Source organism: Trifolium pratense, linkage group LG3 (genome assembly GCF_020283565.1).
Source record: "Trifolium pratense cultivar HEN17-A07 linkage group LG3, ARS_RC_1.1, whole genome shotgun sequence".
Classification (NCBI taxonomy): Eukaryota; Viridiplantae; Streptophyta; class Magnoliopsida; order Fabales; family Fabaceae; genus Trifolium; species Trifolium pratense.
In genome coordinates, this window is record NC_060061.1 from 38,770,204 (window position 1) to 38,794,900 (window position 24,697).

The following is a 24,697-nucleotide window of genomic DNA, read 5'->3' on the forward strand; positions in this document are numbered from 1 at the left end:
ATTTTAAATAGTAATTTTTTTTACAGTAGTAATTTTAAATAGTAATTATATCTTGAACAAAATAATTTTTGACTTCTAATAGGATAAAATACACATTTTTAACATAAAATTACTATCTATCTATCTATAGTACATTAACAAGTGTATTAAGGACACATATTAAATTTAACCAATATTAAATATTATATGCAGTTCCAAAGGAACATGATATCATCACACAGTGAAAGTTAATGTGGTCATCATGATAAATAAGAGTTCCAGACTAAACGTGGCAAAGAAAATACTACAATATAAACATAAAATTGTAAAAATAACACATTAAAAAAAAGTTTAGAAATAGTGTTTTGCTTTTTGTGTACTTTACTACTTTTATTTTTCTTCTGTATTTATTTATTTTTTTGTTTTTTCAAGATTGGTTCATAAATTAAGAATATAAATTTTTTTCTTCTTTTCTGGTGGCTTTGTTTAAGTTCATCATTGAAGCCAAGAGTCAAGAACAAATACAACAATGAGAATATAAAAAGGATGGTCAAACTGTGATCTTTTTTCTTTTTAGTTTTTCAGTTTTCATTATAGGTAATGTGCTTACAATTTTTAAGAGGATAGGATAAAGTGTTTCATTTTTTCAAAAAACGTGGAATAGAAGAGAATATTTGGGAGTTCATATGGCTTGAATGATAGGCTTCCTGATGCGGTACGATGTGGTGGTACACATAATTGAGATCACACCGCAATTGAAAATACATACCACAATTTAAAACCATATATAGCTTATGCTATCAACAACGTTTACTTTGTACACCTTCTTTAAATAAGAAAAATTGCATGAAGTCATTCTTAAATATAGTAAAATTTATTATTAAATTATTTTTCTTTCATTACAATATTTTCATTCTATAGCAACGCCTAAAAGCCATTGTGTAATGCACCCTCATCGGTATAAAAAAAATGCAAAAAAAAACGTTGACATAGGCTATGAGAACAGTTTCAGGATGTGGTGTACTGACGCGTTCTCTTAGCCTTTCTCAATCGTTTTTGAGACAGAGATAGTACTTCTAAATCCATCAAGGTGTTTATTTACCTATTATGTCGATCAATGCACATAAAATACATTTTTTTATTTAAATGGAAACTAAAAGTACGCAAAAATTGAATTGAATAAAAATCACATTTTTATTAAAATCATTGTTTACGATTTATATATATGTTAGCAAAATAGAAAATATGGACCACACAAACGGGCACGGAACGTGCCCGTTTGGCCACTAGTAAGAATAAATTGAAAGAAAATTATATCTTTAATTAATGTATTTAATACATTTTCTCAAGTTATGAAGTTTATAATAATTCATAAAAAGATACTTTCTCTTAACAACAAGAGTTATAAAAGTGTTGCTAAAAAAGAAAAAGAGTTATAAAAGTGTTACTTACCAAAAAGTAGAACAATCCTTTTTGTACTCTTTCATTGGTAGTGTGGAACACTGATTTTGTACTGAGGCCGTACGTGTTTGATCATAAACCACTTATTTTTCTATGCATCAGTATATAATTTAATTTCACTGAGGCCGTACGTGTTTGATCATAAACCACTTATTTTCTGCAATTGTAATGAAGCCATTTAATTTAATTCCAACAACCGAAACTGCAACAGCATAAGCCTAGAAGCTTGGAGATGATAATTGACGTTTACTATTAACTAGAACTTTGACCCATGCGGTGCATGAGTCTAATTAGGTGTAATATGTAACAATAAAAAATAAAATACAAAAATTCTAAGAGCATTTTCAATAAGAGTAGTATAGGGAATTTCATGGACTAATTATTCTATATTTGTTTATGTGCTTATTTTATATTTTATATATTTTTTAAATAATTTTTGAACCCCATCGTTTTGTTTACTTATTAAAAAAAATTGCTGATAACTAAAGGTTAAAAAATTAATGATAATTAAAGGTTAAAAAAAAAAATTAAAGATGTAATCAAGAACATAAACTTAAGTAGACACCCATAAATAAATAAAAATTGTGATTAATTTCGCCGTTCAAATTTATTGAAAAACAGGGTTAACATATTAGGATTCCTAAATTCTTTCATAATTGAAGCACATGTGTTTAGCGGTTGAAATGTTTTATTGTAAGTAAGAGATGCAGGTTCGATGACAAATCTGTATATTTTTAATATAAAGCTGCAATAAAAAGAAAGAGAAAATGAGGGGAAAAAAATTTGGTTTAGGGTTAGCTTATGTTAGCAAGCTTATAATATAAGAGATTATCGGTTTTTAATTGTTTAAATTGTGCAATGAAAATTGATGGTGCTTAATTGTCGTATGAAATCTTTCATATGAAAGTTGATGAAGCTTAACACTTTGTGGACATAATTTAAATCACAATTGGTCTGCTAGTGCATATTATATCAATTGATCATCGGTTAATATTAAATCTGCAATATTAAAAACAAAATAATGAATGTGATTAGTGACATGACTATGGTTGTGTTTGGTTGTATTGCAAAAAAAATTGATTTAGTAGAATTGAGTTTGATAATAACTTTCCAAATCTCACATGATAATTATTCTCTAAATTTATGATCCGGTAGAAAAAAAAATCATTGATCAGGAAAGATATAAAAATATTTCGTGATGAATAATATAGTCAACAATAATTTTGATATGATATACTTTTAAAATTGATGGTGCTTATCAATTATTGCACATAATTTTAATCACAATTGGTATACTTGCCATAATGGTTGGAAATATTGGCTTGCATTGAAGGGTTGTGGGTTCGAATCCTAGTCAAGACAAAATTGTATTATTTTTTAATAAAAATTGCAAGATAAAATGGAGGGAAAACAGGGAAAACAAATTAGGGTTTAGAGTTTGCTTGTGTATACAAGCTTATAATATAAAAGATATTATATTATATTATTATTATATTATGAAAACGTTTTTAAATATATCCTGTTGGATCATCTTATTAAATATTTCAAATTAATAACAATAATAAAACATTGGAGTAGAATATGGTGGTTGTGTGTGAATCTTGCTTTGACAGAGACAACAAACAAAAAGAGAGGAAGATAATAGTATAAGGTGTTGATGATGCATGCATGCATGCATCATAAGATACTTAAAACCTCACAATCTAATGATAAATAATACTTGTGCACGGTGGGAGATCGATCTATCAAGCTTAATAATACTTTTTTTTTTTTTTGACGCAAGCTTAATAATACTTATAACACCGCCTTTTGGTTCGTTGGTTGTTATGTGTCAATATTAACTATTAAGTGTTATCGTTATCGCAGAATTGGACTTCTAAACGAATACAATAACTAACAACAAATGACTGGTTGTTTTTTTGTTACATTCAACAAATGACCGATTTAACCAGTCTTGTGTAGGGAAAGTCATTCACCTGGCCTAGACGTTACGTTACGTATAAAGGAAAGATTCTCCTTCTACCATTATTATTATTATTATTATTATTATTATTATTATTATTAAAAATATTTATTGGATATAAAATTTAATGGATAGGATAGTGACAGGATATGATATAAAACATGATAGGATATGATATGATATCAGCATGATAACAATTATCCTCAGTTATCCTATCATGTGTTTGGTGCACACAGGATAGCAAACATGATAATTATTATATAATGTTTTTAATACATATTTCCTCATAATAATATGATAACATGTATTGTTAGAAATAATATAAAACCATTGATATGACTCTATCCTAAAACCTTAAGGTTTTGGGATAATCGGTTATTTGACATGTATAACATATTTAAATGATAAAATTACCCTTGTAAAAGAATTGTTATTTTTTAACTAGATAGAATAAGTTTTAGGATTAACTTATCATATCATGTTTTGTCACCAAACACTGGATTGAGACAGGATATGATACAGTTATTCTAATATGTTATATAATACAACAATTTTTAAAATATCTATATAATTTGGCTAAATGCAAGATGTTCATTATATGTCGACGTAAAATTATATTGTGTATTTTTTTTTCAATATCTCTATTATATTATATACATAAATCTCATACATTCTTATAGAAATTGATTAGATGTCATTTAATTAGAGAAATTGTTTACGTGACATTCAATTGAATCTTTTCTAATTCATTATTTAAAATAAAAAAAATCTTCTCAAAAAAATATTTTTAAAAAAATCATCGTATCAAAAGAAAAAAAAAAATATTCGTAACTCACTTATTTTTGTATTGATTGTTAGATATATACAAATTAATTTGTAACAAAAAAAAAACTAAATTAATCGGATATATATATATGGGTGGATTCTAAGGTGAGGGATCAATTAAGTCCCTCACCGGTGAGGCATGAAAAAAATACCATTAGATTAAATCATTGGTCTAGATTTGTTGCAAATAAAAATGAGAACATCTACATTTTTCGCACACAATATTTTCTCTGTTTCTTCTCCATTTCTGTCTTTCGACCAAAATTTTGTGCAAAGATGACTCTGAAAATAAAAAAAATCGTGACGACGGTGATTAGTATATTATTTTGCGGTGGTTGGATTTTAGTGAAAGCGAAAGCAGAGGGACATACATGTATACGACATATTGATGAAGAATTTGAGTTTTTTTTTTTTTTGTTTTTTGTTTTTTTCTCTCTTCAAAACTAAAGAAGTTAGAAAAGGAGGTTAATTATTTGATTATATTTTGGAGTGGATGAGTGAATTGATAAATTGGATTAAGCAATCAAAGTAAGGAAACACGTGTTTCTGCACAACACAAACTTGTGACGCTAATTGGCGGCAAAAACAAACACGTCATGGTGAAATTGAATAAAGCTTATGTTTCTTTTCTGTTTTGTTTGGGGTTAGCAGTACAAGTAGATCTCTGCATCTTCATGTAAATTTTGGAGAGGAATCATATGGGGAAGAGAAAAGGGTAGGTTAGAAATTAGAATAGAGAGGAAGAAATAGGGAAAAAAATTGTGTGTGAAGATATGCAGATATTCTCATTTTTATTTAAAATAAATCTAAACCATTGATTTAATCTGATGGTATTTTTTTCATGCCTCACCGGTGAGGGACTTAATTGAGCCCTCACCCTAGAAGCCACCAATATATATGGATATGAGCTTATATAAAGTTATGATCTATTATATATACATAACTCATTCCTTGCACATCACAATTATTAAATTCATTCTTTATAATCGTGTTTCAAGATGGATGCGGAGGTACCAACAACAAATAATTTTGTTGGCTAAGGTGAATGTTTATAGAACATAATTTTCTATGTGTTTTTTTATTCATATGGTATTTAAATTATTGTTGAAATATTTTATATTGTTCAAAAACTGATTTCATTCAAAACAATTTTATGTTTATATCAGATTTGCATTTATCTATGATATTTGTAGTTATTTTTATTGGGGGCCAAGGGAAGGTTGAGGGTAGTCTATGTGTTGTAACAATTTTCACATAGTGTTTATTCTCTGGTTGTCGGTTTTGACAACAGCCGTGGTTTTTTCTCCGATTTTGGAGTTTCCACGTTATATTCTTGTGTTGTTGATTGCGTTCATATATTTTCTCTATGCCGGTTTTTCCCAACAACTGGTATCAGAGCTCTTGGTTTGATTCAGGAGGAGGGAGTTCCGCTGTGAAGTTTAGGCTAGAGAAATTGATGTTTGGCTTATAGAAAATCAAGTCAAGGATGTGTTGATGCAATCAGGGTTACACAAGGTCAGCCTGGAGATGCGGTGGTAATAATACTCAACATCAGTCTGGAGAGGCGGTGCTAAGAATACTCGGGTTACGTCTGAAACAACAACTTATTTTGAGGATGCGGAGGCGCTAGTGGAAGTTGGGAATCGATGGAGTGTTGAGTCATGGACTTTGGAAGCTCCTATCACATGTGTTTGAAGAAGAAATACTTTTGAATCCATAGAGCTAGTTGAAGGTGGAGTTGTTCATCTTGGTGACGGAAAGCTTGTAAGGTTCAAGGTATGGGTGAGTTTCTTTTAACACAATGCGAGGTATTTTCTTGAACTTTGATGCATAGATAGTAGGTAGATACTTGTTAGATAGTTACACTATTATTGGTTATGCATCTGTTACTAGTGGTGATTCTCATGTTTTGGTTAAGTTGTGGATCTTCGGGTGGGTGCTTGTTAGTGACATGAGTTTAGTTGGACTAGTGAAACAAGGTTTACTAGGTAATGTAACTAAACTGAAATTGTTGGAGTCGGCCTGAAGGTGGTTTCACAGATGTTTGAAGTTGTTCAAGTGACACATGGGCATCGGTTGACATGGATGCAAGGTGTGAGATGATAGCGTGCGGGCATTGGTTGGCATTGATGCAAGGTGCGCGGTTATCTCGATGGTTGATGAACTTCCAGAGAAAGCCAACATGGAAGTTGCACCATAAATTGTCAGCGAGGTTTCGAGATGAAATTCTTGTGATGACTTGGTTCCAAGTGAAGAAAAATCTTGGGATGGTTTAGTTCCAAGTGAATAAAATTCTTGGGATGGTTTAGTTCCAAGTGGTATACTCTTTATGGTGGAGTATGATAATTTAATTTGTCGGTATAGACAATGAGAATTATGATTGTCGGTGTAGACAATGAAGATTGAAGACCATTACAATCAAGGTAGAGATTGTTGGGATTGATTGCAATGTAAGTCCCACATTGCTAATGAAGAAGAAGAAGGAGGTTAAAAATAGCTATTGAAAGTCCCACATCGCTTAGAATTGTGAAGCAAGGAGGAAATCAAAGCTATATAATGGACCTAAGTTCTTTGTTTATAATTGCACCAGTCAGTAGCACTTTAAGCTTATATCTGACTTTTTTGTTTTTCTCTTGTACTCTTGTATTAGAGGGTTGAGAGATGTAGTTAGGTATTTTCTTTGGAGAGTGTGGGTGTATTGGGGGCCAAGGGAAGGTTGAAGGTAGTCTATGTGTTGTAACAATTTTCACATAGTGTTTATTTTCTGGTTGTCGGTTTTGACAACAGCCGTGGTTTTTTCTCCGGTTTTGGAGTTTCCACGTTATATTCTTGTGTTGTTGATTGCGTTCTTTTATTTTCTCCATGCCGGTTTTTCCCAACAATTTTAACTCAAATTTTTTCTTCACCACCGACCGCATCTTCCATGGCTACTGACAAAAGTGGACTAACAACCGCTTCATCTAAGCTCCAATATCAAGTGTGTATGTTTTCACACCTCTAATTTTTTTTCTTTTTCTAATTGTTAACCAAAGTGGAACATGAATCTCTTATTAACTACCATTCGAAGAGAGAAACCACAAGGTTCAACTAATCAGAGCCTAAGTACTAATTAAGCATGAGGGATGTGAAAAAAATTGATTAAAATTGAAAAAAGGTGAGGAAGGTCAATCTAGAAGAATTGTGTATTTTGGTCGAAAACCTATGAAAACTTCAGATGATGATTTTACTTCACATATTAGCATATCAGCTGGGCAGTAGTGATACTTGGTTCAAAGTGCTTGGAATGAGGATTTTTATGTGTTACAAAGATACAAAGTAATGATTGTTCTATATGGTTGTTCTATTTTTCACATTTAGGAAAGAAGTATAAAAATTAAAGTTCGTGAAATTGTCGTGTGCATATGTTTCGCGACATATAGCATCTTTGTATTGTAACATATGATTTCTTTTAACCGTAAAACTTTTGTTCTAATATATATGCTTTAGAATTCACTTTTGCCTGATATATAGTTTATTTGCATGAAGACTAATTATGTGTTTAGTAATCAAATTTAAAATATGAGTGAGCTTATATGCTTATATTAATATGAGTGTCTATTTTTGTTTTGTTAAATATATTTAACTAATAAATTATATAAATTCAAAAAAATAAAATCAAATTAAAAATACTCAAACAAAAAATCTTTTAACCTGTTTTTTTATATAAATTAACCAAAATAAAATCAAATTAACCTGATTTGAATTTTAAAAGTTTGCACAATTGAAATAAAAGGCGAATGTATTGTTTAAAATTGACGGAGTATGGTAGGCATCACAAAAAGTTCATAATTTAAATTCATCTTTACATGTCATTGATTGAAAAATTTCATTCTCTATCTCTATTATATACATTAGGAGATTCCCACAGGGCTCTCTCGTGCATTCTCAATAGAAATTTCTTATGTGACATTCAATTAAAGAGTTTGCTTATGTGACATTCAATTGAATCTTCTGAGAGCTTGCTTATGTGGCATTCAATTGAATCTTCTTTAACCCATTATTAAAAAAATTAAAAAAAAATCTTCTCTAACTCACTTCGTTGGCATTCAATTAGAGAGTTTGTTTACGTGACATTCAATTTAATCTTATCTAACCCATTATAAGCCCCCTTCCTCATATGAATATTTCATCATAATAGAGAACGTCATATCCTTAAAAATATTGCGAATTTTCAATTTATTTCCTCATAAAAAAACACACTTCTTTAACCCACTTCGTTTCCCACATATTTGTTGGATGGTTGGATATATACAACTAAATTAATTGGATATATAAGTTATGTTAAAGAAAAAATTATGTTAAAGAAAAAACTATGTTCATTAGGTACAAAAAATAGGAGATTTTGAGAGGACAAAAACATCTCATTTTTTATATTATGAGGAAATAAATTCAAAATTCGCAATGTTTTTAAGGATATGATGTTCTCTATTAGGATGAAATATTCATATGACGTTCACGTGTGAAGATTGTTTCTTTGTGGTACAATGATCAAAGTATGTTAATATTTATTTGAAAAATAGTATAAAATTTACAATTATTTTTTATTGATGAAGTCCCTAGAGAGATAGATATGTGAGGGAGAGAGGGAGAAGGAGAGAGAATCTCTTAGTTTTGTTGAACGGGGAACAAGGAATAGGGGAGTACTTTCCGCCCACTATGCCTCTATAACATCTTTAAACATATATCGTATTTTCATCCTCAAGTAAATTAAATTAAATCAATCTCATAAACAATTGAAAGGAAAATATACACAATATTCAAAATAATATAAAAGGAAAATTGAAATAGACAACCTTCAAAAAAAAAAAAAAAAAAATATTATTAAAAAAATGAAAATTATCGCGTGGGAGAGATATAGAAATAGAGAGAGAGAGAGAGAGAGAGAGAGAGAGTGAGAGAGAGAGAGAGAGAGAATATATATAACAGGTGTAGAATGAGAAATGTAGAGCACTTTATACCTCACTATTAAAAATGATCGTTGACTAATTAAATTTTCATTTGAGAATCGAGTTTATAATTATTTTATATTTATAAGGTCATTATATGGTACCAGAGATGAAGATAAGAGAAAGAATTTATCTCCTAATAGTGTAGAACGGGAAACGGAATAATAATTTTCATCTCGCACTATCCTGTAACATCATTAAACCTATATCATGCAAAACCTATCTTAATTTTATCATAGAATTTTAAAGCAAATTACCCAAATAATATATCAAAATAAACACATAAATAATATTAAAAAGAAAATAATCCCGTGCATGGCACGGGCTAACATACTAGTTATTATGGTGGATTCTAGGGTGAGGGCTCAATTAAGTCCCTCACCGGTGAGGCAGATAAAATACACCATCAGATTTGTTTAATGGTCGAGATTCATTAAAAATTAACATTAGAACATCTGCATATTCCCACACACAATCATATGTATTCCTCTCTCTAATTTTGTAACTGTCTTCTCTCCCATGATACTTCAATGGTGAAATTTCACAAACTCCACCAAATTTTTCTCTATAATAAAAACCATATTTTCCCAAACTCTCTCACTGGCATCTTATAATCAGTGAGTGAGAACTCATTTTCCCCAAACATTGACACCAAAAGAGAAACATGTTAGCATTTATTATCCTTCGAACTTAATTAAAGCAATTGTAATAAGTTGGGAAGCAATATTTATAAACTACCAATTCAATCAAACAATTGTAGTGTTTTTTTATATATGTAGCAAGTTGGTCACAGAAACTAAATTCCAACTTCGCATGGCCAAAAAGATCATTAAGAGTACCGTGTATGCAATGGAGATAGAGAAACATAGAAACTGAAAAAAAAAGTTCAAGTGATAGAGAGAAAGAAATTGGATCTAGTGTGGTGATGAAATATTAGATCAAGTAGATTCATTTGATCTAACGGTGAAATTAAATGGTACACCGGTGAAGGACTTGATAGAGCCCTCACCCTAGAATCCACCGGTTATTATTATATGAATAAAAATAAAAATGTTGGGGACATTTATTATCACCATATTGACGTGTCACAAGGTGGGATAATTGGACAAGGGTTCATATTCAAGTATAAAAATAGGTTTTTAGTAAAAAAAATATATAAAAATAGGTTTTGTCGTGTAATAATATTGCCCATGTTTTTTTTTTTTAACCAAACAAACTTACTGCATTTCATTAATTATCAAAAGGCTTAATTAGTAAAATGGTCCCTTAAAGACATTTTTGGTTTTAGATTGATCCCTTAAAGAAAAAAATGTCCAAATAGGTCCCTTAAAGAAAAAAAAGTCTGAATAGGTCCCTTAAAGACATCTCTGTTAATCAGTTTGGTCCCCAAACTGATTAACAGAGATGTCTTTAAGGGACCTATTCAGACTTTTTTTTCTTTTAAGGGACCAATCTGAAACCAAAAATGTCTTTAAGGGACCATTTTACTAATTAAGCCTTATCAAAAGTTCAATACATGAAGGAATAATCTCAAATCTATGGAAACTAGTCCAAGAATTGGCCGCCCTAGCTAAAGTGTGAGCAACCGAATTCACTTGTCTCCTAATAAACTTAACTTCAAAGTTCACACATGATAGCATAACAAGGATAATTTCATTAACGATTGAAAGAAACTCTGAGTTGCCTCGCCGTTTGGTATGAATAGCATCAACCAACACTTGAGAGTCACTTTCAAATTGGACGCTTTCAAATCATCTACTCTTAGCTTCATTCATAGCTTGCAATAATGCCCATGCTTCACCCTCCTCTGTTGATAAAGTCAGTTGCTGCCACTACGTAATTCCAGCCATAAACTCACCAGAATTATTACGAAAACAAGCACTCATCGCGGTCTTACCTGCACCGACAAAAAATGTTGCATCTACATTGCACTTTAACCATCCTATACGAGGCTTTTCCCACCGATTGGTGCTGACAAACGGAACATCATGATCATTGTTACTTCACAACTTATGGACTGCAAACCACTCGTTACAATGATCAAACGCAGCTCGACCAATTTGGATTGGACTTCTAACATTATCATTCCAAATTTTATCATTCCGGTTATGTCATATACTCCATAACAGCGTGGCCACTCTACCTATAGTAGCGTAATCCTCATTCCGACACAAGGCAAACACTCTATCTGTCGCACTACCTTGCCGACAAGCTGCGGAACCCAAGACAAATGATAGTCCAGCTGCTTGCCAACTGGATTGAGTAGAAACGCAGGTGAAAAAAGTGTGTACATCATCTTCACATAATGGACAATGAACATCACAATCAACATGACGTTCTAATAACCGACTTCTCGTTGGAATACATCCCCTACATAATCGCCAAAGAAGATGACGCGCTTTATGCGGAGCATGCGCTTTCCATATTTCTTTCCGATTACCTTCCACATGGTATTTATCATTACGAAAAATACACTTCATAGCAAGCTTGTACCCGAATTTGACAGAGTAATAACCATTCCGTTCCTCCGCCCAAACCATTTTATCCACATAAACCGACCCAATGAGAGGTGTCGCAATAATCCTCTCTGCCACTTGGACTGGGAATAACATGCGAATTTTAGGCACATTCCAAGCTTTATAATTATCTATCATCAGGTCCTTAACAAATAAGTTATATATTCCTTCAGGTTGAGGCGAAGGAATCCAGCGTTCTCCATTCCCACGTAACCAAGGATCAGACATGACGTGTATCTTGTCACCACCACCAATCCTCCACTTACACCTAAGTAAAAGAACTTGTCTAGCTTTCCAAATACTACGCCATGCAAAACTAGGATTATAGCCCAAGGACGCCTCAAACAAAGTAGATCGTGGAAAATACCTTGCTTTAATAAGTCTAGCCACCAACGTGTCTGGATTTTGTAAGATGTTCCACGCTTGTTTCGCTACCATAGCCATATTAAAGGCTTCAAAATTACGAAAGCCCAAACCCCCTTTATCTTTGGGGCAAGCAAGTCTCTCCCATGCTAACCAATGAATACCTTTACTATTACCATTACTACCTCCCCACCAAAAGGCATTTATCATTTTTTCAATGTCATCAATAAAAGAAGAAGGGAGGATAAACATACTCATAACATAAGCCGGGATGGCTTGAAGTACTGACTTTATCATAATCTCTTTTCCAGCTTTCGATAAGGCTCGTCCTCTCCGTGAATTTATCCTCTTCCAGATACGATCTTTAATATAGGAAAAAATTGCCTTCTTACTTCTACCTACCATAGACGGTAGGCCGAGATAAATACATGTGCCCAAAACATGTCGCACACCAAGTATACCGGCTAAATCTACTTGTGCCGCCTGTGACATATTGCGACTAATGAACACTTCAGATTTAAACAGATTAATTTCCTGACCCGAGGCATGTTCATAAGTATGTAGGATACTCAAAAGTTGGGTCACCTCAGCAACATTAGCTCTGCAGAATAAGAAACAGTCATCTGCAAACAAGAGATGAGACACTTCAGGGGCGCCTCGACAAATTTGTACACCGTGAATGTCTCCTTTCCTAACAGCTTGATGTATTAGAGTTGTCAGTCCTTCCGCCACAAGAATAAATAAATAAGGGGACAATGGGTCTCCCTGCCGTAAACCTCTTCTCGGAGTAATAGGACCAACTTTGTCAAGATTCATAAGCACTGAATAGTTAACAGAACTCACACACATCATCATCCATTGTATCCACTTCTCTCCAAAGCCCATTTTGACTAACATACCACGAAGGAAACCCCATTCCACCTTGTCATAGGCCTTACTAATATCAATTTTTAATGCTAACTCACCTCTATATCCTCTAGTCTTTCTCTTCATAGCATGTAGAACTTCAATAGCAATAAGGGCATTATCAAGGATCGACCGACCTTCGACAAAAGTCGACTGCTCTTGGGAAACACATTTATCCAGACAAAACTTCAACCTATTAGCAAGCACTTTAGAAACTATCTTGTAGAGGACATTACACAGGGAAATAGGTCTCAAATCTTTCATCGAAGTAGGATTCTCACATTTAGCGATGAGACAAATATTAGTTTCATTAAGGCTAGAAGGAAAATACCCCCTATCTAACCAGGAAGATGCGGCTACAAAAATATCTTCCCCACAATGTTCCCAGAACCTTTGGTAGAAAGCTGGGTTGAAACCATCAGGACCTGGTGATTTATCCGGGTGCATCTGAAATAAAGCTTGTTGTAATTCAATTTTGGTCAGGGGTGCCATAAGTAAATGATTATCCTCCTCTGTCACCCTTTGCTGGATAAGATTAAACACAGGTTCATGAATACCACTTATATTTTTGAAAAGAGTATTAAAATAATTCTTAGCTACCTCGCATAAATCCTCTTGAGTATGAACTGCAGTACCTGCTTCATCAACAAGTTTGGTAATCTTCTTCTTCTTACTGCGAGCTGAAGCTGACATGTGAAAAAATCGAGTATTCAAGTCACCTTCTTGAAGCCAATGCATCTTGGCTCGCTGCTTCCAGTATCCTTCCTCCTGAACCAGTAAAGTAGCATGCCTATCAGAGCATTCTTGAAACCTCCTACTCTCTGCCTCCCCTTGATTATCCCTCAACGCCTCCATCTCACGGACACATTCTTCAATCTCCTGTTTAAACTTGACTCTTTTCCTTTTGCCCCACCTTTGTAGCTTGTTAGCACAATGAGCAACACGGTCAACTATCGCAATATAGTCATTCGCACCCCAGCCATCAATCACCGTCTCTTCCAAATTCGGTTCCTTCAGCCATTTATTCTCAAACCGAAAAGAACCATTGAAGCGGACTGTTATGGTAGGAGAGCATTGAAGTAAAATTGGACTATGATCCGAATGTGAGGCCAAGAGGTTAGACAGTCTTACGTCAGGAAAAAGATGCAGCCAACTCGTACTAGCCATAGCTCTATCCAACCGCTCTTCAATAACATGAGGTGTACCTCGACTCTTGATCCAAGTAAATGGGTGTCCTACAAGAGGAATATCGATTAAATTACAGTCATTGATCGCTTGTCTGAATCCCATACACAACCAATTGGGATGTGGGTGAATGCCCTTTTTATCCTCCTGTGAAAGTAGATCATTAAAATCATCAATTATACACCAGGGTACAGGGGACATATTAACTAACTCTCGCAAAAGATTCCATGCATGTCTTCGTCTACTACGCTCCGCATATCCATAATAACATGTTAACCTCCACTCCCCCTTCTGCTCATCCTCCACTAACATATTAATAAAATTTCTCGTATAGTTCAAAACTCTACATTTACTATTATCCTTCCATAACACCGCCAGACCTTCACTCTGCCCCTCCACATCAATGGCCAGACAAGAATCGTAACCTAACGTGACCCGAATAGGTTCGAGGTGTCTAGCATGAGATAATGTTTCAGACAAAAATAAAATATCTGGCTTATGTTCTCGGGCAATCTTCCACAGATTAGGAATTGCACTTGGACCGCCCAAGCCCCGGCAATTCCAACTAAGAATAATCATGAGTCTCGGCAGTCCTAGGAGCTGCCAGGACCTGCCGATAAAAAATGTTGGTTAAGTTGCTCATTTGTCGCTGCTGGAGTTATGCCTTCAGCACATCTGCGTTTTTTCTCTAAATGAGTTTCCATCTGCTCAGAATGAACCACTTCAGTTAACAATGGGGTATTCCGTCTGCTTTCTCTCAGAGTGGAACTAGATGAGAGGGCTAAAAGCGGTGTATCAACAGTCCTAATAACAACTGGTTCAGTGGGAACAACTGAATTTCGTCTAGTAGCTACCATTGACGAGGTAGATATTATGTCATTGTTGTCATGAAGCACCACAGAGTTAACACCTGGTTCTCTTTCCCTATCTGTAGCATGTGCACTTGGGTGTTCCGAATTAGATTGGGAAGAATGCGAAGAATTTGTTGCACTTCCCCTTGATTGGCTCCCAGTAAACGTATCAGCCCTACCTCTCCCTTCCTCACGCAACCATCGCGAGTCCATACGACCACCTGGACGGTGAACATCTACTCTAATTTCATTCGACCAACTTCGCCTCCCATCATCCCTCTCCATGGCATATCTAACATCACACTTATCTTCTGAGTGGCCACGAATACCACACACAAAGCAAAAAAGTCCGAGTTTTTCATATTTGAATTTCACAACACCCCCCTCACCACCATTCACAGCAATCTTCTTCTCGATCTTTAATGGTTTTCTAACATCTACCCGAACTTTCAGCCTCATATACTGTCGCCAGAAGCTCGTATTATTATTTCTATCATACTCCAAAAATTCTCCAATATAGTTTGCCAGACCTTTCCCTACCGTCTCAATCATCATTCCTACTGGAACATTATGAATTTGGACCCAAAAGTTGACATGAAATAACAGAATATCATATAATGCAACTCCCACCTTCAACCTTTCAACAATCAGTGTGAAGTTGTCAAAAGTCCAAGGCCCACCCTTGATTACCGCTTCAACATCCAGTGGATGAAAGAATTTGAACAAATACAGACCCTGTGAAGCTTCCTTTACTGACATACCCTTCACCAGCCTCCATACCTCAGCCAATCGCACCTTCATGACATTGAACTTAATAGGACGGTCATGGACAAACCGACCTACTAAACATAAGGTAACATCATCTTGTTCAGTATCATTCTCCTCCAACTCGAAATTCAAAACCTCCTCTTCACCTAGATTAAGGTTCTCTAGATTTGCTTCCATGGTGAAAACAAAGCGCAAAACAGCCTGACAAAAACCAGAACAGACTTACAAGCAACAACAACCCAGACAGCTCTTCGAATTCGAAAACGCAGCGCAGCCAGAAGATTAAAGCACACCGTGACAAACAGGAAGACGGAGCAAAGCAAACGGAAACAAAAATGCACAACTCTCACGATAACGGAGAGATAAACTAACGCAACTCTCACAACGGAGACAACCCCAAATCCCTAGCAAGACCCCGTGGCTATCTTGCTATAATTTCCAATAACCCTGGCAAAACCCCTTGAATGTTTTGCCTATGCTGCAAGCCTAACGAGAGATAGAGACAATACTGTGAACGGCGCTAATCAGATTGGTGATAGAAACACCATCGCAAAAACGGGGAAACAACTTAACAAAGAACCTTAAATCGCAGAACTAAGAGGCGACAAGGATATTGCTGGATAGGTTAACAGAACAGAGGTAGAAGGGCCATCGGCTTACACGCGGTGAGGAAACGGAATCGCGGCGCCGTAATTGTTATCACAAACCCCCCTAAACACCATCGCAAAAACAGAGAAAGAATCCCTACGAATTGGAACCGACAGCGAAGCGAAGATGGTGATGGTTAACAGAACAGAGGTGAAAGCATCATGTATCGGTGAAAGTCGTGTGCAGCGTGCGGGTGGCGGCGTGAGGTGATCGCAAACCCTTTGAGAGAGGAAGCAGAGTACGGCGGCTTAACATAGTCGCAAACCCAACGTTCAATATTATTGCTTGAATCGCGTTTAGCAGAGTGAATCGCAACAAACCCTTGCCATGGTAGAGAAGAAACGACGAGAATCTAAAGAGAGGAGAATGATACTGCTGACAAAAAAAAAGTAGTAACTTATTATTGAAGAATAATAATAATTTATCAAAAAGTAGTAACTTTTTATAAGAAATTTTGACCAATTTTTTTTTAAATATTTAATTTCACTTATGCCCTTATTTATTATGAGAGAGAGAATATTAAAAGTAAGTAAATTAGTTGAATTACGAGTAATTAAATCAAGATATACATGAGATAAATTTAAATTTATAAGAGTATTAAATGAAAATAACTATATACAATGTGTTTTCTTGGTCTGTAAATTTTTTAAAGTGTTCCTTATAAAAAGGAGAGGGAATATTATACAAGACGGTGTTATATTGTGTTTACAAATTCATGCTGATCAACCTAGACACTTCAACCCCGCTGAAATAGTTTCAATTCACTTTTTAATTTTATTTTGCTGCATGAAAGCAATAGTGCACAATGTTGACCATATAGAATGTCATTTACATTATTATGGAACACTATCAACCAGAGCAAATGTTAATAAGCTGAGAACAAACCACACTATCAAACCTAAAACAGCAAGTCCAGAAACCAGATTAACACAATAGCCAAGAAAAAAAATAAAATTACCACTTCCTCTCTTCTGTATGTCAGAGCATACATCTTTTTCTAGTTGAAAATGAAAATTTTCCTGTTCTAAGCCAAATCGTTTTTGTATGAAAATGAATTAAGCCTGATTTAAATACATAACATGGTATTAGATAGATTCTATCTATTCAAGTCACTCAACAAATTATTCATCTATCAAACCTAATAGTATATTGTTGGACATGAGGGGGTATATTGAAAAAAATTCGACATCTCTCACATCATATAAGTCATTTTTGTAGTATTAAGTTAGACTCTAAGATCCCCCATCCTTGCTTTGATTCTTCCCTCAAGAATTATAAGTGTCACAAACATTCTGCAATGTATGTATTTAGATAGATATAATATTTTACAAAAATTTAACATATGAAAGAGCCATCTAAAGCATGCTTATCAAAACACCAATTTGTTTTATTGAACCGGAGATAACAAGAACTATTGTATCAAATAAATAGTCTACACTGGCATCATAAGCCAAATTGGAAAAGGTCGGTCAATCAATTTAAATCCAAATTCTGCAACATAAGCCACAAAGACAATGAAGAATAAGAAAGCATTGCACAATCAAACAATAGCATTGCCAATCCCATTCCCATGCTAAAAAGAAACCCCAGAAGAAAAGTTAGAGTCACTTTCATGCAACTGAATATATGAAACAGAATCTAGAATAACCAACTCTCAAGAACACTTGGAAGAGCAAGAATAAAAGAAAAATATTAGTATAACAATCTCCTCCTATATCGATCATCCATAACTTAATTGATCTAACTAGGAACTGTTGTTATAAGAATACAATAAGTAGAATTTAGGTTTGACATATTCTAAAAGATTGGATTTGGCTAATAAGATATGTATGGGCAAAATATCCAAGTTGGTGTCTGAAATTGTACCATTGTATAAACCTAGTCTTCCACATTATCAATATTACAAAATGATCTGAAGCTTCATAATGTTAATCTAGTTCATCTTTATATTGGAACCAATGCATCTTTGACATTAACATTGAACTTTAATTTCAAATTCATCCTTGAAATTACCAATTCAACATCCTTATAGTCTATATAGTACCAACACAGACAATAACAATACTAAAATTTCAATGACCAAATTGGGTATTCCGTTGTCAATTTTGAACATTGGCCAACGCAAAATGGTAAAATACAAATCATATCTTATGCCTATTTCTTCCATATAAACAACCAAATAGTATCATAATTGCAAGCATGAACTTTCATACCAAATTGCGATGAGCGAAATGGAATGTGTGGTTCAGGTGATGTGACGAGGGGGAAATTGGCCTTTTTTGAGAAAGGATAGAGAGTATTCGGCAGCATCAATTAGGTCAGCAATGTTATGCAAAGACCGTTCATCAGAACCCACCCAAAACATTGAACGCACCTTCGTTTTCTTCGCAATTCTCGCAGCGAAGGTCAGTGGCAACGAAGGAGAATTCAGGCTTCGCAATATCTGACGATATAAGGACAAAACTCGGCCCCTGTTCCTTTGCAAATCCTCGGCTGTTGCCCATATCAAACCCTTAGCCATTCTGCAACACACCAACATAGTTCACATAAAATTAGATAGAAATTAAAAATACAGAGTCAAATTAATATTAGAAATATTGAACCTGAGTTTCTGAAAGTGAACCCAAAGTTACAATCATGAAGGAATTTATCAATGGAGTCAGTAGGTTTTAAAAATGTGTGCCAAAACAATGTTCTAAAAATCAAATCATGAATCAAACCGGCAAGAACTTCTGTCATAGTTTAATTGGTTCAATCGATTCAATTCGGACACTAAATAAATAAAAGGTTTAAATATGATTTTTGTAAGACTCCATATTATAATCTAGAACTAGAATACAATACAGAGCGTTATATATAGTACTGGATAATTACAGGGAGTGATTAAGTTACAACAACAGCCACAACAACAACGTAATACACAAATCTAGAAATATAACAAAATACAAATTAGACAAATTATATAAATATCTTTGAGACTCGGTTCTTTTATCATCTTCAAAATCATCTAAAAAAAACAAAACAACTATAAAGGGTGAGATTAAATCTCAGTGAGTCCTTTAAACTAAACCATAAACTGTTTTAAACCTCATCAGAATCTTAATCAGCTAAATGTCTAATTCTGAACATGCTATAATAACAATACTTATATATTACATGAGTATACGTCATATATAATAATGCTTCTTATCTGATGCGTCTGCCAAGTTTCTAGGGCGTGAGTAAACCCAAGAGAACTTGTCTAGCAGTAGAGTATGCTATCAAGTGGTGTAAGTGGCGCCACACTTACCTGCATCCGCTATATCTACTTGCATAACTATTCCTCTTATTAGAGGATAATCTGCCTCACATTTATATCTAATACTGATTCTTTTCTATAGTTCCAAATTATCCAGTCAATTAAATTAGTGACTTTGTCCTTAAAAGTAATCCTTCAATGTCAGTTAATTTTCTATTTTCATAGGGCCTTGGATAAGCTATAAAGAGTACTCAGAGAATAACAAAGCATGTCGAAACAATAAAACATCACGATTTGACAAAATAGCAAGATGGCTGAAAGCAACCCACACACAACTTTCACAATCCAGCATCAATTAACAGAACAATTTCTATCATAGATAGTGTCTAAGTCTTCAAAAATAACTTGGGTTATGAATATTCTACTTTACTAGTGAGTGAGGTTATATCCTTAAGTTGTCTAAAGTTTCAGAATTTGTAACACTAATTTCATAAATTGAGTATGCATTGCATACACCATTGACAACAACAAACTAATTAATCTTTGCCCAAACTATCATCCATTTATCCAAGCTCTATCTCATGATTTCTAAACTATCCTTCATCCTTACCCTAATAATCAATTCAGCCCCAAAAACTATAAATTTAATCTTAATTAAAGGTACTCACATTGCTTAATAGAGTAAACATTCATAATAAAATCCATAAAAATCAAGTAATTCATTCATACACAGTCATTAGTTCACAACATTATTTTTAGTAATAGTTTTGCTACAATCAAGAATCATATGCAAACAAAATCACCAATTAAAAATCAAAGGAAAACAAAACAAAAGGCAAACCTGAATGACACGAGGTTTGCAGGTGGAACTACCGACTGAGAATGCAGAAGAAACACACCGGAATCTGAAATTGATAATTTGAGGATTGAGTTTCGGAGATAACGAGTCAGAAGCGCGATACGAATCGGAGCGGTAGGGGTTTGTATTTTTGGGATATTTTCACGACGGCATGGCTGTGGAGGGCGAGTTTCACGACGGCGTGAAGAAGAAAAAGGAATAGGCCCATTAGTTGAAGGCCCGACTTAGTTAGAATGGAATAGGCCCAACATAGTTAGAATGATTATACGATTCTCAAAACCTTTTTTTTTTTTTACTAAATACGATTCTCAAGACTTTGTTAGTGGGATTTTTTGCAGCGATTAATATTAATCTTAAACATGAAAAAACCAAACTTATTTATCTTTCTCTTTCCTCAAAATAACTTGCCTCTCATTCATTCTCTTCTCTCATTCATTTGATAATCAATGCATTTAATGTTTTTTTCTTTTTCTTTTTTTTTGTTTTCTAATTATTTAAATGCATTTAATGCATTTAATGTTTTTCTTTTTACTAAATAATTAAATGCATTTAATTATTTAGTAAAAAAGAAAAACATATACAGTATTATTGAAACAAATTCAAGTTATTAAACAAAAAGTCTATTCTTTTTGAACGAAAATTAATGCATAAATTAAGAATATTTCTCTTATTCCTTTAGGCTCCAATTGGTAAGTTTTAACGGACAATTAATGTTGTTAATTCCTCTTAACTCAATTTTCTGTTATATATATATATATATATATATATATATATATATATATATATATATATATATATATATATATTATATGGTCTAACAATTTCTTATAACTAGAACATCGACCCGTGCGGTGCACGGATCTGATTAGCTGTAAGATATATAATGATTAAATAAGATATGATAATTCCAATAATGTAAGGTATATGAAAAAGTTGAGTAAGATTAAACGATAGTTCAACAATAAATTTGGAAAAATATTCATACAAAGAAAATTATGTTATATTACGGAAGACTTCCTTATAGACCACATTCGAAGTCTTAGTCGTATCTTCATCGTCGTCATCGATAATCAATATTTTTAATCATTTTCTAGAAGTAACTCTTGAAATTGCAACATACAACTAACCATGTGAAATCACTGGCGACGAAATATATATCCCAACATGCTTTAAAGATTGTCTCTGACTCTTATTAATAGTCATCGCAAAAGAAATCATTATAAGAAATTGTCTCCGTTCAAATTTAAAAGGAATTCTCACGTCAGATGGTGTCAGAGAAAATCTAGGTATGAAAACTTTCTCATCAATATTACTTCCTGAAATAATTTTTCCTTCAAGGGCACGTTTTATCAATCTCGTAATAATAAGTCTTGTTCCATTGCATAATCCTAATTTTTGATTCAAATTCCTTAATAGCATAACTGGAACTCCAACTTTAAGTCTCAACTTGTGATTTGGAAGTCCCGACGTAGAAATCGTGTTCAAAAATTCGGGAGTATGAACATCATCCATTGTTTGACCGTCTACATTTTGTGTGAGTGGAGTATCATAACTCAAATATGTTTTTTTCTTCACCAGGAATTAAATCCAAGATATAATCATTTATTGTGTCGACTATTGAATTGTTAAGAGGTAGTATAGCTCTATTTTGGAAATACGTTATATCGTTCATGTTTTGTAAAAGTTTGGGATAGGTGATTTCAACGATAGTAGCAAGAGGATCACCTGAATTTGGAATCAATAAATCTGATGGAATATCAAGTTCTAAATCATCGTCGTTGTCATCTCAAATTTCTCCATCGCCAACACCCAAAACTCATTCAGAAAACAATCTTGTTTGTTCAACGTCTGCACTCGAAGCACCACCGAGAAGCCTCATGTTTTTTACTCAATGTTAAAACTTCACAAAAATTCCAAAGAACCGAATAATTAATAGTAGCATGAACAACTTTTGGCCTTGTACCTTTGGATATTACTGGTAGAATTTGTCTAAAATCTCCGACAAAAACAACAACTTTTCCACCGAAGGGAATGTGTTTATTTTTTTTCATCAACAAACTTGAGAATATCTTTTAAAGTTCGATCAACAGCTTCGAAACAGTGTTTGTGCATCAATATTGGGTGCTTCATCCTATATAATGAGATTTGCTTTTTGTATTAATAGCGCCAAAGGGATTTTAGGAACTATAGTACATGTTGAAAACTCGTCAACATTTAGAGAAATACAAAACCTTGAATGTGATGTTATACCGCCAGGTATAAGCAATGCAGCAATCCCACTTGAGGCAACTGTTAAAACTAACTCACCTTTTGAGCATAATGCGACTGACATGGCCCTCCAGATAAATGTCTTCCTGTACCGCCATAACCACAAAGAAAAAACACACCGGGTTTGTTTTCATTAACTCTTGTCATGATTGTGTCATATACTTTACGTTGCTCCTGAAGTCATAGTTTACATCAATCTAACATGTTCCTCAGCTAATGATAGTCTGTTATAATTCAATTCGTCGTGTATTAAACTATTTTGTATATATCAGGAACTAATGATGTGTCTTCTCTAGGCATTGGAGGATAATCTTTTAAACTCTTCCCACAACTACGTAACATCATCTCAATATCTGCTAGTGCATAGTGTATCAATTGATCATCGGTTAATATTAAATCTGCAATGTTAAAATCCAAATAATGAATGTGATTAGTGACATGACTATGGTTGTTAGGGGTGTACGTGGGCCGGTTTGGGTTGAGTTTGGCCAAAACCAAAACCCGAACCATATAAGCTACTCCGGATTGAGTTCAGTAAAATAACCACCCGTTATAACATTGGGCCGGGTTGGGTAAACCACTAATTTCCGGGTTGGATTGGGTTGGATCATGGGTTACCCAAATTATTTTTCTATTTTTTTAATATTAAATATCTAAATAAAGAATCATCATATTTTTTCATAAAAATAACTCACTCATTGTATTTTCTTGAAAAATAATGTAACTTTATTTCACTATTAAAAATAGTGCAATGAATTGTCATATTTATTTATAAAAATTATTCAATCTTTTTATTTTTTAAAATAGTGCGACAAATTATCATATTTGTTTATAAAAATTATTCAATCTTTTTATTTTCTTAAAAAATTGTATAAATTATTTTAACTATAAAAATATTTAACGATCAAATGACAAAACTTTTAGTATTTTCATAAAAAATATTTCCAAAAACCATAACACTAGTGGGTTAGTGGTTTTTTGGGTTGGGTCCGGTTTTACCCGGAACCCAATTTTTTTTATGGGTTTTTCACTTTTGAAATTCATATCCACCAAATTGTCTGACCCAACCCAATTTTTTAGGTTGGAATGGGTGGGTTTGACCGGATTGACCGGATTTGCCCAATCCATGTACACCCCTAATGGTTGTGTTTGGTTGTATTGCAAAAAAAATTGATTTAGCATAATTGAGTTTGATAGGTTTGATTTCTGTTAAAAGTGACTTAAACAGAATTGATTTATGTTTGGATACATTAACGTAAAAATAAAGAGTATTTATAAAAAAATATCAATTCTTTTTTCCATTTTTTTTGACAAAATTCTTTTTCCAATTTTAAAAAATGACAATTTAACAAACTGCATAATAAATAATTTAAAAAGTGATATAAGCAAGGTTACATGAGTAAAAAAATAAACAACCAATAAATATGGTTTTATAGAAATAGGTGAAAATATTTTATACCTGGAGCACCAAGCAAGCGTCTCTGTTTGTGCAAAATGTCATCAATCAAAAGATGTGAAGTACTTGTCCAAACTATTTTTGGTCTGGTTAGCTGATCTGACACCAATAATGTTGCAAACATTATCCTTAAAAAAGTCCATGAACCCTAGTGGCTTGTCTCTTTTATTGCCTCTATATACTCCTTATCATCATCCAGCAAACTCCTTGCAAAACAGGCTTCCTTGAAACTATCATATTTGAAATTATCCACTGTTTTTAATTCATCAAAAGAAGTAGGACTTTTGACGTAGTTTAACAACGTCCTCAAATAAAACCTTTCACCCGCACCAGGTGATGCAAAGTGAACTCTTCCAATTGAAAAACCTCTTTGTCTTGGATCCCACTGATGCAAATTTTCTTTCCACACAAACTTAGTTGGGAATT

General features: G+C 33.5%; 2 long non-coding RNA genes across 2 annotated transcripts; one reads left to right on the plus strand and one right to left on the minus strand.

Moving 5' to 3' along the window:
• The first annotated feature begins 5,187 nt into the window (after nucleotides 1–5,187).
• On the plus strand, nucleotides 5,188–7,733 carry LOC123917108. The gene is made up of 2 exons (XR_006812359.1): nucleotides 5,188–5,269; nucleotides 7,261–7,733. It is a non-coding gene; the product is annotated as an uncharacterized LOC123917108 (long non-coding RNA).
• Nucleotides 7,734–17,905: 10,172 nt separating this feature from the next.
• On the minus strand, nucleotides 17,906–20,941 carry LOC123915787. Its single transcript, XR_006811982.1, has 2 exons — nucleotides 20,530–20,941; nucleotides 17,906–18,972 (listed from the first exon to the last, which is right to left on the minus strand). It is a non-coding gene; the product is annotated as an uncharacterized LOC123915787 (long non-coding RNA).
• Between the last annotated feature and the right edge of the window lie 3,756 nt (nucleotides 20,942–24,697).